At 34.2% G+C, this 11,281-nt stretch overlaps 1 protein-coding gene across 1 annotated transcript in view; it reads left to right on the plus strand.

Annotated features, from left to right (window-relative positions):
• Window positions 1-211: 211 nt before the first annotated feature.
• Window positions 212-11,281, plus strand: part of LOC144959309 (uncharacterized) — a 27,185-nt gene continuing 16,115 nt past the window's right edge. The window contains exon 1 of the mRNA XM_078891857.1: window positions 212-481. The gene's annotated coding sequence lies outside the window, so the exon portion shown is untranslated. The remainder of the gene's footprint in view (window positions 482-11,281) is intronic.

Genomic DNA, 11,281 nt, shown 5'->3' on the forward strand with positions numbered 1-11,281 from the left:
GGGTCAATCAATAAAATCGCCTTCTGGTGGATGGATCGATAAAAAAATTCAATTGATTCGAGAGCGGTCCCATGGAATCAGCGGGGCGCATCCACTATTTATACCCGCATGGAGCTGGTTGCTATACGTAAACTACCATTTCGCAATGCATGAGTGACGTCAGTAGTCTTTTCAAAACAAACTCTTTTATTTTCAATTTTATGTGTTAGGTGCGAGTGTGTATATGTATGTGTTTGTATGTGTTTGATTGTTATTAGCACTTTATGTAACGAATGTGTAATGTAAATGGTTAAAATAGCTTGGTGTGTTTTATATGTTCATTCATGACGCTAATATTGCTGTGAAAAACACGTAGGCCTACTTGTACTTTTCGATTTGCATAGAATATTATTTTCGAATTAAAACGAGCATAGTGTAGTGAATTTAAACTATAATTTTCGAACTAGCAGTTTATTACTGGAGCTAGGCTTAAAAGAGAAAGGTAAGTGAGTGTTAATTAAGATAAGATAAGATAAGATAGGAGGAACTTTATTTATCCATTTCTGGGAATTTACATTGCGTATTGCCATGCATTTCTGAAAATAATAAAGGAAATAAATGGTAAGAAGAAGGAAATACAATAATAAAACTAAACACACATAAAAACAAAAAATAACCAATAAAAACCAATCTCTCATACCTCTTAAATTCATTCTCTCTCTCTCTCTCTCTCTCTCTCTCTCTCTCTCTCTCTCTCTCTCTCTCTCTGTGTGTGTGTGTGTGTGTGTGTGTGTGAGTGTGTGTCTCTCTCTCCCTCTCATCTCTCTCCCCTCTCTCTCTCTCTATCTTTACTCACTCCTTCAAACACACACGCGCAAACACACACACACACACACTCACAGACAGACACAAAAGAAAAACGTTATTCTTATCTGGTATCACCCTAATCCCGTTAATTAACTTGTACTGACAATACGTTATTGTCTATAGATACATATATATATATATATATATATTATATATATATATATATATATATATATATATATATATAATATATATATATATATATCAGCCAATATAATCTGACTTGATATATCATTTTACAAATTTAATATAGATACATGTTGTTTGCTTCGATCGTTTCAATCATCCTGACGAAATTCAATGTGAGTGTCCCTGTTTATTTTACATGCTTCAATTAATGTTCTTGAGGACTCTAGTATCAAAAAGTACCCAACAACACTGATAAGTATAATTACTGAATAAGGTCCTTCCTCGTTCTTCTGTATTTTAGACAGGAGATGGTTAAGTATTATCGTTCCTCGTAAGTCAAATTCTCGGGTTCGTTCACAACCTTTTCCCTTTTCAAGTATGAGACTATTGACAGCAGATGTATATAGATGAAGACAAATGGTTCCATTAACATAAGAAACTCCTAGTATTATATATATATATATATATATATATATATATATATATATATATATATATATATATATATATATATGACACATTCTATGGTGATCCCCTTGCAATCTTTTCAAAGATCACAGAATGTGGCTTTCGAGGCTGAAATTTTGTCGTCACCTCCTTTAAGTTGTGACTTGGACCCCATAGACACTGACATGTTAAACACGTGCATTGATGTAATTTTAACACAACTTACATGTATTGTAAACGAATTGTTGCATCCAAGTGCTGTGCCAAACATTTTTTACCCTCTCCTTACCAGCCATTTTCAGAAATTTCCCCAAAACGTCACAATCACCCAACACAAAAGCAGATATTTCTTACTCAAACAGAAAAGCAACAAGCACATTCTAATACATAATATTGTTCGACAATAATATGAGCTTTATTACAGAATGTCAAGTCTTTATAGCTGTAGCAAAAGTAAATGAAATCTGGATGAGAAAAGTGACGATTGCATCGTAACAAATGTGACGATTTTCCAATCTGTGGTAATTAGAGGGTTTAAGCTTCTTATGTCAGACCCCTTTTTAAAATATTTGATTAGGAGAAAGATGATTTTTAAATAAAAAAAACATCTTGGTCTCACATTTTCCTTTTCTTTCTAAAATTTTGGAATAGCTTGTCTCTTGAGGAAAACATTAATATGCTTATAGGATTATAGGCATCTGTAGACATGAACTGTTCTTGTTAGAGTGATATTTTTAATTAAAATTTTTAAAAATTATAGACAATGTTCGTGTTCATTGCTAAATTTGCTTGACCAATCTTTCGCTTTTGACACGATTAATCATAATTTCTCCTCAAACATCTTGAAATTACTTATGGCGTATCTGGTGCAGAGCTTGATTGGATCAGGTCATATTTGTTTAACGTAGGAAGATTATCATAGTGGAATAATATAGATCTGAGGAAATTGCTCTCGGTATAGGGTTCCTCATGGTTTAGTACTTTGACCTGTTTTGTTTTGTTTTGTCGACCTTCTGTCTATAATTAATTATCAGAGAAGTTTCGGTTTGTTTTAGAAAACTAGTCCTTTTAATATTAATCTAATTAATTAACTCTCATCTTGGCACCACCTCTCAAACCTGGGACTTTGCAAAGCTCCAGGTTTGAAAGTTGTTTGCCAAGAAAAGGGTAATTTAAATCGTTAGAACACGTTTCTGGCCGAATTTTTTGAATACGAGTTTTTTCCAGAGATACGATTAAAGTAGTCTTTCAGAGCCGTTAAGCCAATGGAGCCGGAGTTTGTCTTGGTTTCTATAGCGTGAAACCGATAATAGCCATTGTTTGTTATCTTTTTTAATAGGTCGCTAGTTTATCGCAAAGTACTTTCCGCTAGACCTAATATACCCAGCTACCCAGTCACTGCTGAATAAACAGTATGGTAAAAAAAAAAAAGAAGACAATCTCGACTGCACCCTGAATCGATATCGGTCCATTTGCATGAGAAGTGAGTGCTCTAGCAACTGAACTATCGAGATCTTAGATCCGATGAAAGGTATTACTTAATGATGTAGTATTAATACACGCAGGAATATATGTAGAATTATAACCAGTTCTGCACACCAAATCAATTGTTGCAAGTACACAAAATATATGGACTCTATTAATTTTGAAAATGAAAATGGGCATCATGTCCTAATAGAATGTCCAAGGTACAACCAGTTGAGAAGGAACTTCTGGCTTGACCCAACCCCATACTCAAAGAAGCTGTACGGCAGTGAGGACGACCTCGGAACCACTGTGGGCTTCATTCACCAGACCGGACTGACCATGTGACGTGACGGGAACGAAGAAGAAGAAGAAGAAGAAGAAGAAGAAGAAGAAGAAGAAGAAGAAGAAGAAGAAGAAGAAGAAGAAGAAGAAGAAGAAACGTGCAAGAGAAAATACGTCATCTTATCCCTGATCGGGTCTGAAAAAACAATATCAAAGAAATGAATGACGCAAACTTCATAAATCTATTCTTTAAAAGAATAGTAGACCTTCAGAGCCATTTAGCCCATGGAGCCGGAGTTTACCCTGGTTTCTGTGTGGCTATGTGGTCTAGTGGTATGACACTCGCTTTCGGATCGGAAGGTCCTGGGTTCGAGCCTCGCGCTTGGCGCATAGTTGAGTCCTTGTAAAAGGCTCTTTACTCATATTCTCTCACCGTACTCAGGTGTAAATTGAGTACCTGGCCATTAACAGCGTTGTCTTTGTCCGAAAAAATTGTAATATCGCCTAACAGGCGTCATGTCCCGTCCTACATGTTAAATGTTGCTGTTGACCAGGGACCCCTTGTAAAGCGCTTTGAGCACATTTAGTGAACATTGCGCTATATAAAGATCAATTACAAAAAAAAATATTTCTATAACGTGAAACGGACTATAGCAATTTCTTGCTATCCTTTGGATACGACGTTAGTCTATTGAAAAATACTTTACGCCGAGTCTAACAGACTCAGCTACTCACTCATTGCTGGATGGACAGGGGGGTCAGAAAAATATCTATACTCTAAGTTTTAGATTCAAAAATGAAACAATTGAAAGGTTTATTCGATTAGTTTTAACACAATATACGAGTAGATAGTATGCGCTTGGCTAAGAAGCTTATAACATTGCCATCCGGAAGTATAACGGACCAACACACAAAACTGTGTGTACCCATGAACGTTTATATTCAGGTTAATACAGTTCAGTGAGCATTACTCATAAACGTGGATGGCAAAAAACAAACCAAAGACCTGAGTGACGTCATCTTTGAACTATCTATAGATAGTCTACGCTAATTCGATTCAGTAGTCTGATGTCACGCCACTCGGCAACGGCGGACATCTTGGTTCTAAACAAAGAAAATCATTACTTTTTATTCTTCATGCTGGCTAGAACTTTTCATATTTGTGACCAGAATGTGTAAAAGTCAAAACATGATCAAATTTATGTGTTTTTTATCCCTCTGGATACGCTTTTATGCTCCACGGAGAAATATTTCATACGGGCGTCCGCCATTGTTCCGATAATTTAGAGGCAGTGTTGCTAAGTTACATGCGTCATTAGGAAGGAAGTGACGTTACGACTATTGAATCCTATTGACATATTTATCAAAAGTCTCTGCACTGTATGTCGATTGAATAACTCGAGACTCATACTATAAGATAATAGTAAAAATAGCTTGACATCCATAGCAACAGGAGGTCACGGAGGAACCATCAATTGCTTGCAAGAAATTTCAAAAGGTGTGGGAACTTCTCACTATGTCATGATTTTAAACACGTTTAGGTGCAGGTATATATATATATATATATATATATATATATATATATATATATATATATATATATATATATATATATATATAGAGAGAGAGAGAGAGAGAGAGAGAGAGAGAGAGAGAGAGAGAGAATGACGTTGACGTCACTCGGGTCTTTGTTATTGCTTTTTGCCATCCGCGTTTATGAGTAATTCTCACTAAACTGTATTAACCAGACTATAGATAGTATGCGCTTGGCTAAGGAGTTCACAACATTGCCATCCGCAAGTAGAGCGGACCAACACACAAAACTTTGTGTGACCATGAACTTTTATAGTCTGGTTAATACAGTTTAGTGAGAATTACTCATGGATGGCAAAAAAAAACAATAACAAAGACCTGAGTGACGTCATCTTCGAACTATCTATAAACGTTCAAGGTTACACATAGTTTTGTGTGTTGATTTACTATACTTCCGGATGGCAATGTTGTGAGCTTCTTAACTAAGCGCATACTATCTATCTATCTATAATTAATATATATATATATATATATATATATATATATATATATATATATATATATAATTTAATATATATTATATAAATCTCTAGTGTTTTAAATTGTATTAGAGCATGACAGCTAATTTGATTTGATACGCGATTCAATAAAAACACGACGCTATTTAGATTTAATGGTATCATAATAACATTCTATTTATCTAGATATATCACTGACCGTCCTGTTTTGGCATTGAGACAAGAACCCCCATAGAAAACTATTTATTGATTTCTACTATGTGACGTTTTGGTGAAAGGAATGATATTATGATGATAGATACTTATGATAAATTACAAAGTTATACGATATTATATAATGACTGGTTGTTTACGCAGATTGTATCTAATTACGTTACGTAAATTACATTCCCATTATCGCTTTCAAAAATGTTAAATTAATGAATGAATAAATAAATGTCTATACAAAAACATTTCACGTCATATTTTATTTATCTGTATTATTCTAGCCCTCTCCATAAATAGTAACGCGTAATGATATCAAGTTTACAATAATAATTTGTGACGTCACATTATAAATCATTAAGAGTTCACTAGGAATCAGATTCTTTAAAAAATGAGTATCATTTAAATATTTTTGAAGGTGTCTTTAATTCAAAGATGACTAAATATGAATCGATTGAAGGGTTGAATAAATGATTTCTTACATTCCTACTTGCGTTTTGGAACTTTCGAACTTTGTTCCCAACGCGAACTCGCAAACTCGTACGTGCAGTGGTTGGGAACACGTCCGGAAATTCCCAAAAGCAAAAGCGTTAGAATTGTACATTACGCAATGCAATATCCGGGCCAAAAACATCTTCATGGATTCACATATTATAAAAGACAACGTTCTTTCATTATTTCTCTTTTTTTAATCGTGTATTTGTGATCTTACAGCAATTATTCTATTTTTTTTTTTTTTTTGATTAAAATTAAAATTAAATGAGCTTATATATAGCGCAATGTCCACTAAATTATGTGATCAAAGCGTTTTACAAGGGGTCTCTGGTCAACAGCAACATTTAACATGTAGGACGGGACATGCCGCCTGTTAGGCGATATTACAATTTTTCGGACAAAGACAACGCTGTTAACGGCCAGGTACTCATTTTACACCTGAATACGGTGAGAGAAAGTGAGTAACGAGCCTTTTCCAAGGACTCAACTATGCGCCGAGCACGAGGCTCGATCCCAGGACCTTCCGATCCGAAAGCGAGTGTCATACCACTAGACCACATAGCCGTACACTAAAACCAGGTCATAGGTTCACAGATTATAAAAGACAACGTTCTTTCATTATTTCTCTTTTTCTTTCGTATATCTATTTGTTATCTTACAGCAATTATTCTTTGTTTAATGATGTAGAAGGTATCGCGTGTGGCTATGTGGTCTAGTGGTATGAAAGTTGAGTCCTTGGAGAAGGCTTTTTACTCATATTCTCTCACCGTACTCATGTGTAAAATTTGTACCTGGCCGATAACAGCGTTGTCTCTGTCCGGAAAAATGATAATATCGCCTGACAGGCGTCATGTCTCGTTCCACATGTTATGTTTTTGCTGTTGGCCAGGGACCCTTTGTAAAACGCTTTGAGCACGTTTAGTGGATATTGCACTATATAAAAGCTCATTTTTTTAAAAAATGTTTTTTTGATAATAACACAAATAAAGAAAAGAAAAGGCTAGAACAACACCATTTAGTAATTAACCAGTAAATTTTTAAACAATCAAAACATGGAATTTGTGACACGCCTTCACGCGTACTCGGACAAACATTGTTGGTTGTTTATAGGGAATGAGATTAGCGGAGGGTAGCGTCCCTTGATTGGACGTCACCTTACAGAGAGAACGTCAATTTGGTTTTGAAGTGTCTCAAGCCGCTTTCACCGGAAGCGAGGACGAGAGATGCATGCGCACAACCACCATGACGTTCTCTCTCTAATAACTTTTCCGCCGGTGACGTCACAGACTATGGGTGACGTCCAATCAAGGGACGCTACTCCTCCGCTAATCTCATTCCCTATAAACAATAACTTTAATGAAATCGACCTCTCTCTGGTCGTTTTATTGTTTTTATATCGCCATATAGGTGGCGAGTTATCACACAATTTTCTCGACCATATTATAAACGATTTTAGTTGATGCAAAGTTTTCTGTGTTGGTTCTGTTGATCAAGCGGTATAACAGTGGGTATTTTACTAAGACACATACCATCGATAGTAAATCCTGTGTAGTTTGCTATGTCAACCAATCACGGCCATTGTTTACCGTATGATGACTGTCCGATAGGCGTGGTTATCTAAGTGTCTATTACAAGTACCACTCAAGACAGGATGTCGGTCACGGCGGATGAACTATCAATTGGATTCAAACAAAGAAAATCGGTACTTTTTATTCTTCATGCTGGCTAGAAATGTTCATATATCTTGTGATAAGGATGTGAAAAAGTTAAAACATGATCAGATTTATAATGATTTTTATTTCCTCTGGATACGCTTTTATGCTTGTCGGAGAAATAGATCATAACGGCGGCGCCAGTGTTCCGATAATTTAGAGCCAGTGTTACTAAGTTATCATGCGTCATTACGAGGGAAGTGACGTTACGACTGTTGAAGCGAATTACTTGCAAGAAATTTCAAAAGGTAGGTGATTTTAATCACTGTTGGGTGCTAGAACTCTTGCAATTAAAATGTAATATTATATATATATATATATATATATATATATATATATATATATATATATATATATATATATATATATATATGAAAATTTTATATATCCCCCCCCACCCCACCAAAAAAATAAAATAAAATAAAAGGAACGAGAACAACCAAAAATATTTTTTAAACAAATACCCCATTCCCCCCCCCCTCCCCACACACACACACACACAGAGATACACCAACATATAAAAATAAATACACAAAACACATGCATATACATTTTGCTAGGCTGATCATAGCACCGTTAATATATAATACGTTAGACTTTAACTCTATCAATCCTAGAGATTTTTCCTACTTTTAGAAATTGCAAAATTAATCTATTGAAAATGAGCATGTACATAGATAGTTTTATTCAACTACCATTAGCATGTAAAAACTAAAAACATTAGCTTTGATACTACGCCTATAATTTGTAGCAATGACTATCCCGCACAAATCTTTGGGCCTCTTTTTCGCTTACGAAGTGCCCGAATTCGCGTCAAAATATGGGACGAAGCCGTTTCGTAAATGCTATTTTAAAAAATTAATTACGACGCTGTTTATTGATGAATATGACTGAAAGTTGGCACACAGTTAGAAAAAAAGTCATTTTAGATTATGTCAAGCGACAAAACTCGTGCGATTGCCAAAAGACCGTTAAAAATAGATTTTTACTCTTTGGAGTAAAATATTTCTAAAACTACCGGGCGTGGAGGTTTTGTCGCTGACAAGGTAATACATGATCATTTCTTCTTTTTGGTTGTAAAATTTCATATGACTATGACGAGTACTTTTCCCGTATTTTACAAAACACCATCCTAATTTGCTCTTCAAGTTTCAATCTTTTAATCCACTTATTACGCAAGATACAACCAAAGGTCGAAAAAAAATGCCGAAAAAGCATCCCATATTTTCGCGTTTTTTTTTCCTCTTTGCGGGTCATCCAAATAAATGACACCTTGAAACTACATAACTTGTTTATTTATGAATGGATTTTCAAATATCAAAAACAGTTTTACTCAGTGGAGATAGGGATTTGATTTTAGACAAAAAGTTTCCTCAAGAAGAGAAAAAAACATTTTTCATAGTCATTGCTATAATTTGTCTCAGAAAAATGAAATATATAGATAGTTCGAAGTTGACGTAACTCAGGTCTTTGTTATTGTTTTTTTGCCATCCGCGTTTGTGAGTAATTCTCACTAAACTATATTAAACTGACTATAAATGTTCATGGTTACATACAGTTTTGTGTGTCGATCCGTTAAACTTCCGGATGGCAATGTTATGAGCTTCTTAGCCAAGCGCATACTATCTACAGGCACTTGGGGTAAAAGTAACCCCGGGTAAACTACAGATATAGTCCGTGTTAGGGTTGAGTGAGTTAACGGATTTTTCTACCAACAAGAAGTCACGCATCAGTGATTTTATCTTTTTAAAAAAATAATCGTGACGGTGCAAATTCTATAAATGAGATTTATTCTCAGCAGGGAATAAATCTCATTTATATAATTGATTGAAATAGATTGAACCAACCCCACAATGATAAAAACATATTCAGTATGAGAGCTTCAATAAAATGTCTCAATGACTTCTTAATAGCACATAATATGTGAATATAGTGTAGATAAGCTTCATTGATTTTCATTGATATGCTTGATGGATCGATAATATTGATAAACAGATTGATAGGTACTAAAGTCAGAATATTCGTAGGGAGACATAAAATTGGGAGATTCTATATAGAAGGAACGAAGTTGACGTCACACAGCTCATTGTTAGTATTTTTAAACAGACTGTTGGTGATTAGTTCTCAATAAAAACCATATCAATCAGACTATAAACGTTAAATGTTACGCAGAGTTTTGTATATTGGTATGTTAAATTTGGTTCGCGGATATTCGGATTATTTTACCAAAACGGATAATGATAATAATAATAATGATGATGATATGATGAATAATAATAATAATAATAATAATAATAATAATAATAATAATAATAATAATAATAATAATAATAATAATAATAATAATACTTTATTCATCCAAAGGACACATTTTTTTTTGTACAGACACGTTGAACAGATGATAACAAGTTAGCAAATTACTAGATGGTAAAAGTATGGATAATATGAAAGTAATAATATAACATCTAGACATTGAACAGGACGCTTTCCCTTGTAGCTTCCGTCAGATCTAATAATAATAATAATAATAATAATAATAATAATAATAATAATAATAATAATAATAATAATAATAATAATAATAATAATAATAATAATAATAATAATATACTTTATTCATTAAAAAAATGGAAATTCGTTTACAGACGTGGCATGCATAAAAATGTATAAATACAAAGTTGAGAATCTATGGCGACAATGTATACATCCAATAGTAACACTTTATATATTAATTTGATAAATTGAGATAGGCCATACCTCTGGCCTTTAGTCCGAACTTGCGTGTGTATATTTAAAAGATAGTATTTAATTTAAATCCCAGTTGCGCGTTAAAAATTCGAACACCATGTGGCAAAATTGAATTAAGGTGACGTGTTGTCTTTGTTTTTATAGATATAAAGCGATAATAGATCTAGTCAAGAAATTATTGGTCGGTGAACAAGGAGATGAGTAAAGAATCTGGACTCGATGCCGATCGCATTGATTCCGAACCTACTGCTCTACTAACTGATCAATCAAGACCCTCTGTTTCTATGAGTATAGGTAAAATACTCGTACCAGCACACAAAACGATTTTTAACTTTAAACGTTTATAGTCTTGTTGATCGAATGTAGTGAGAACCAATCCTTAAAATGACTGTTTTAACTATCTCCTTAACAACAATTTTCAGGATTTTCCTCAAAACTTCACACCCAACTTACACAAAAATATATTTATTATCGCCTCAGAGATAATATCAGAAAACTCTTGCCAAACATAATTTCTTTAGCAAAACATGCTCTACTTCACACTGTTAATTTTCCTTAATGTTGGTTGTATTGTAACGAATGTGACGATTTCCCATAGTTGGTAAGGAGGGAGTTAAATAATTTAACACAGAGCTGAGTGGCTTCAATTTCGATCCATCTATAGGCTAGCGTCGTATAAATCAATAAACTCGTCAGTGTGAACTCGAACCTCGCTAGTGAATGGTTAATATTAGTACGTGAGTGTGTGTGTGTGTGTGTGTGTGTTTGTGTGTGTGTGTGTGTGTGTGTTTATGTGTGTGCGTGTGTTGATGTTTGTGTCTGTGTGTGTTATTTGGTCATTATCAAAAGGGAAGGATTGGTTATTTCTCACAGTACGTCAATGACCAGGAAGTTAATAAG

The sequence above is a fragment of the Berghia stephanieae genome, chromosome 13 (assembly GCF_034508935.2).
Source record: "Berghia stephanieae isolate SIO BIC M18660-M18661 chromosome 13, UCSD_Bste_1.3, whole genome shotgun sequence".
In the NCBI taxonomy this organism is placed as follows: domain Eukaryota; kingdom Metazoa; phylum Mollusca; class Gastropoda; order Nudibranchia; family Aeolidiidae; genus Berghia; species Berghia stephanieae.